Source organism: Lepisma saccharinum, chromosome 30, assembly GCF_977018435.1.
Source record: "Lepisma saccharinum chromosome 30, izLepSacc3.1, whole genome shotgun sequence".
In the NCBI taxonomy this organism is placed as follows: domain Eukaryota; kingdom Metazoa; phylum Arthropoda; class Insecta; order Zygentoma; family Lepismatidae; genus Lepisma; species Lepisma saccharinum.
In genome coordinates this window covers 44,019,975-44,026,165 of record NC_139258.1, presented here as the reverse complement: position 1 = coordinate 44,026,165, position 6,191 = coordinate 44,019,975, and positions in this window count along the sequence as shown.

Sequence of the window (6,191 nt, the reverse complement as noted above, 5' to 3'; positions counted from 1 at the left end):
AAAGAATAAACAGAGAGCTCGCTGGATGGACTACAAGGAAAAAGAAGTGGAGGGGACATGGTTAAATCACTTTTGAATCATAAATAGAAAAGAATGTGAGTTAATGAAGGTAATCAAAGCAACAAAAATAAAATATTGAATAAAGTTATGTAATGAATCTATTATATTAAGAACTATTATAGCAGTAACATATCTATTTGGCCCTGACAAAATCTAAGAAGAGAAGAGATAAGATGAAGGTTTCCTCTTGATATATTGATTGATTTGGTGTTTTAAGTCCACTTTATGCACAGTAAGGCTAATCCGGAGTGGACCTACAGTTTAAAGTGGGAACCAAACCACTATGTGCCTCCACCGGGTATTGAACCCCCAGGACCCCTTGATTATAAGGTGATGACCACTGTGCCATAGGGGAGGCCTCCTCCTGACGCACACACACAGACACACATATATCAGGTGTTCTAATGGGAATCCAAAAATGGTTTTATGGTGTAAATGATCTCTAATCAAGTACAAGCCAATAACTGTATCATGGATAACAATGAGACCTGGAGTGATGTCTTGATAGAAACAAAAACATCTGACATTCTCATGTAGATCAATGAAGCCTCTTATTTTTTATATATATCATATACTTATTTGGTCATGTAAATATTACAATCTTTTTGTCAGCATTTAATCATATTATCATTCCTGTTTCCAACATAGTATTTCCACTTGACTAACTTTACTTGGTTAGTTGGTTTAATTAAAGTTGCTTTTTTGTACTATTGTTTTAATAAGAACAATGAAAGGATTGAAATAAAGAAGTGGCCCTCATTGAAGGTACACTCTCACCATTTGTCTGAACTGACTGAGGAAGAACTACAGATCAATTGCTGCCAGTTTGTTGAATACTTGCAGATGGCAAACAATCTTGTATTCTTTCATAAAATAAAAAATATATCTGCATCTGTTTCTGTTCTTCTTTTCAATTTAACTATTATTTCAGGGTATGTGGATTGATTCTGGCAACAGCATGTGATGATTTTGCCCTCTGATTAAAGATATTATTATTATTTTATCTAACTCTCTAGCCTTCTTAAATCCAAATGCTGCAGCAATACAAACCTTCCATCTGTTCCTATCCTGGGCAAGATCAATCCAATCTTTCCCATCCTTTCCGATTTCCTTTAGATCCATCTCAACGTTATCCCTCCATCTTTATCTTGGCCTTCCTACAGGTCTCTTACCATCAGGTTACCCAACAAGAATCCTGTAAACTCTTCTTTCATCTCCCATTCATGCCACATGGCCTGCCCACCTAAATCTTCTTGATTTAATTATTCTAATAATATCTGGACATGAATACGAATTATGCAGTTCCAAATTATGTAACCTTATTATTAATATATTACAAAACATTTAATTCTGATAATAACAAACAGTGTTAACAACATTACATAACCAAAGAATACAACAAAAAATAATAATGAACAATTTTGGGAAATTATATTCTCTAGTTTTTTTTCTAGTTTTCACAGTGGGCCATGAATAAGTAGCCTGACACTCTTACCCAGCATTTATTGTTCAGTTTCCAGCACCCCTTATGACAAGTTTGTATGTTACCAAAACTTCATAAAAACACCGATTATTTTAATAACTGTAATAATGGTAATAATAAAGTAGTAGTTATACATTACACATTTGTTCTTTGTTTCAGTCTTATGCTACTTATGGCTGCAGCAACACAAGCATTCAATCTGTTCCTATTCTCTGCCCACTCTATAGAAGCAATATAAGATGCCTCATTCAGGGATGGCACTACAGGGGGGCTGAAGCCCTACCAATTCATGACTTTTCTCAGCCCCCCCTATAGCCCTAGATTTTTGTAGTGTGGTAGATGAATTTTGACTGAAAACTTAAATTTACATTTTCATTTATAAAACTTTCATTGGGGCAAGTAAAATGCTGAAGAATATTTTCTAGTTCGGATAGGTCGCTTTATTACGATGCATTCTAAAATCAAGGAGGAAGGCCACTGCAGATATGTCTGGATAACAGTGGTCACTGAGCAACTGATCATTTGATAATAAACAATTGGTCAATCAAACTCGCTACGAAATATGTTGCCTGTCTGGTACGTGGACGTATTCGGTGGCGGTAACATTGTTCTTTAATTGTTGGCATATACAGCTAAATGTGTACAATTATTAGCCTCTAAAAATTGTATCGCTATATTTTGGGATAGGTTGAACATATGTGACATCTTAAGTAGGACGATGTTCAACTTCTGAAGAAGCATTATGTTTCTTTTCTGTTTGTTAGTTCCTCATTCCAATACCGACAATTGCATGAGTGTTAGTGATGTTCTCTCAATGATTTTGATCGTACTCGTATCTATCCTTATCGCTGCGAATATTCGAGAGGGAGAAATACGATGTGAACGGAATCAAAGAGTACACAAACTACCCAATTCTTAAATGCTAAGAATTGGAAATAATAAAAATTAGGCTCCCAGTCCCGATAGTCTAGTGATATAACTGCTGTCTTGATATCAAAGGGTCCCAGGTTCGATCCCGGTGAAGGTAACATTTCATTAAGTGGTTCGGATTGCACTAGAACCTGTAGGTCTCGTCCAGATTAACCTCTGTACACATATATAGTGGACCTTAATACAAATCCATCAACTAATCATTGCAATAAGATGCGAAAAATGCTTGGGCAATTTTATTGCTCGCAGTCCTAGTCCTAAACGTTAATTAATTATAATTTTTGAGGTTAGAAAATAATTTCTACAGTACAGTCACAGTGGTCAAATTTGATTCCCTGCAGTAGAATCAATCTTTGAAGCACATCTGATCCAATTTTGATAAGTATTTATGCATAACTTATTCTGAAATAAAATTATAATCTTCAGCAGTAATTTTCTCTAATCAAAATGCTCAGTTCAAGAGATGCAACTATATTCATTGATTTATGTCAATGTATTTGTCTCCTAGTTAAGGTGAATTTGTAGTGAAAATGTTTTTGTTCCTTGAGAGTGACACTTCATTTCTCACATCTTCCCCATCTTTAGCCCTAAATCCTGAATTCCAGTCATTGAACAAGGAAATCTAAGATATTTCATCATGGCAGAGAAAATGGCATCATTAACACACTTTCTATTCAAAAATGGTATTGTTTCTTTGATGCCTTGTTTATTAAGTTAGTGCTCCAACTTTTGCAAATCACTCAAAGAAAAGTCTGAAGTTTGCTCCTCATTTCAACATTTCATGGCAGTGATCACCACCTGATAGGATGTAAAATGGTATCCAATCAGGTGTTTTCTGACTTTGGGAAGCAGAAGGTAGTCAGACTGAGCTAGATCAGGAAATGCATTATTGAGACACTGAAAGCCCAAGTCACACAGTTTCAGCTGTGTTTGCAATACTCAATGAGCAGGCTTATTGTCATGGAGGAACAGGGCTCTTTTCTTGAGCTTTCCATGGTGTTGCTGCTTTAGAATCTCCTTCAGTCGGGTGAGTTATCACATGTATAGTACCAGGGATGTCAGAACCGGGGGAGCAGGGGGGGAGCAAAATGGAAAAAATATTTTTGCGTAAGTTGGAGCAACGTAGCCTCAAGTTTTCCCTAACAGCAAGAAGTGCATGACACAAAGATTGACGTGCAGATTAGAATTGCAGTCATGTCTCCACAAATCAAGTGTAACGTGGCATTATCCCATTAGGAATTCGCTGCTTCCGTTTCCAAGTTTAGTACGTACAGACGAGGTTGGTGCGAAACAATTAACCCAGTGTACCCAGGTGGGAAAGGCATGGGAGACAAGGGGACGGAGGGCAGCCTAATTTTAAATCTCTTCTTTTCCATCTACAATAGGACGAGACTAGATACTAGAAGACTTGTCGAAAGGAGACCAAGAATGAGACAGACGTCTGTAAAATCTAGAAGGAGAAGTGAAAAGAATGGGTATTTGCACTTCAAGATGAGACCCAGTACAAGATAAGCATTTACAACTAGAGACAACACCAAGAATGAGGTAAACTTCTCCTTTCAGACAAGACAAGAGAATGACAAGTACCATCCTGATAATATGTTCCCTCAGTGGCGGAATAACAACTTTACAGCGCCCCCTTCCCAACATAACAGAAAGATATATTTCTCCTGTCCTCAATTATTTCAGTGTTTGATCTCTCGCCCCCCCCCCCACCCAACCCCTTCTCACAAAATTCAGCACCTATGCCACTTAGCTACAGACCTATATAGGGGGAAAAGAGATTGCAAAAATCGGTTGGTAAATTGGAAAACACTCTTGAATAAGTTCCGACGCCCCTGTACAGTACTCTGCATTAACTGTCTGGCCTGTGGGTAGGTAATATATAAGTACCCTGTCCTCATCTCAGGAAAATGATCCTGCAGACTTTTGTGCTTTTAACTTTTTGGGGCAAGGTGAACCAGAGTGCTGCCATTACATCGACTGTTGCTTTGTCTCCTGATCATGATGATATGGTAACGAATTTTGACAGGAATTGTTCAGTGAGTTCAAAATGGAACATGTTTTTCCTGGATGTCTCCATCCTTTTGTGCTTTTGATCTGTGGACAGATTTTTGGCACCCATTTCACTGAGAGTTTGCACATGCCCAGCTCATAGTGAAGTATGGCACCCACACACTCCTGTGAAATGCTCAGAGATTCTGCCACATGTTTTGCTGCAAGAATCAGGTCATGAATTTGATCAGTGATTTGGGGAACAGATATTGTTTCTTGTCTTCCTGCATAGGGGATATCATCTGTTGAGAATTCACCACGTTCAAACTGTTATTGCAGGTGAAGATGATGCAGAAATGAATTGATGGATTGTCTGTTTGCAGTACTTTATAGAATATTTACTATTGAAGCCTTTAATGAGTGATTTATTTGTTAATCCATTCAATTATAACAAAATAACTGATTTTAGAATAACATTATATAATTTTCAAATTTTTTCATCTCATTGACATTTTACACTATTTAAGGTATAGATAAGTTAAAGAAAAAAGCTTATATATTTTTGAAAATGAATTAACCCTAGAATACTATCGTACATAAATTTTACGTGTGGTGTGCCCTTAATCCCCTTCCCTATCTCCCACTTCTCACCTACTCACCCCTCCACCTAGCAGTGCCTCGAGTAGTCTGTCAGATGTGAGGTAGCACTGTAGTAAGGAGCGTGCCAGCACTGAACGTCTTAATTTTTTATGTTATGTTGTGCACTGTATGTCAATTTTACGTAGTTCTAGTAAATCAAGAAAAATCTTTCACTTAATTTTGACATTTGTAAATTCGATTTTGATAGTTAGATTCTGAAAAACAGACATTTAGAAGCATGCACTATTTCTTGTAAAGCTTTAAAATTACATTCATTCGTTATTTACAGTGTTATAAATATTATTATTGTTTGTTTTTCATTGTTTGAACTTTTCGCCTTCATTCTTAATGTATGTACAGGCTTGTCAATCAAGACATTCTTTTAAAATATTCTATGTTTAATAAGAACATGTTTATAAATTTTTAAATGAAGAATAAAACACCAATATAAGTAAAATAGACAAAATAATGTTAAAAAAGAATAGCCATTTTGTTTTCATGAGATAGAGGTTCTGTTGAATATCAATTTCTTCATGTACATAAAATTTACATAGCGCTAGTTACAATGTAATATGGGGACACGGTAGTGTTCTAGGGTTAAATTAGCATAGAAAAAGCATAGGCTATGGTTTTGTACATTAGAGAAAGTATAGTTGTAAAGGCATCACTATATGGTGTTTTAGAATTGCATTTACAGCAAAATAATAGATAATAAACTTTTCATAAAAAAAAACATTGATTCAACTTTGACAGAAATAATTACAACAAAATTTTTCAATTTAATTGAACCTAAATTATTAATTTACAATTAGATCTTAAATCATGACAAAACATTTATACATTTATATAGAAAGTACTAAGGTGTAGTTTAGAAACATCCTTACTTCAACAAATATTTACAATATTAAATATCATTTATAAAATGGAGTTAATAAGTACCATATTTTCACTGGAGAAAAATACATGTAGAATCAGAGTATAAAATCCTCATAGACATTCATGGATGTAAACAATTCATAGTAAAATATTTCATGAAACTTTGGTAAGTAGCAAATCAATAATCCTCTTGGAAAATCATCATAAT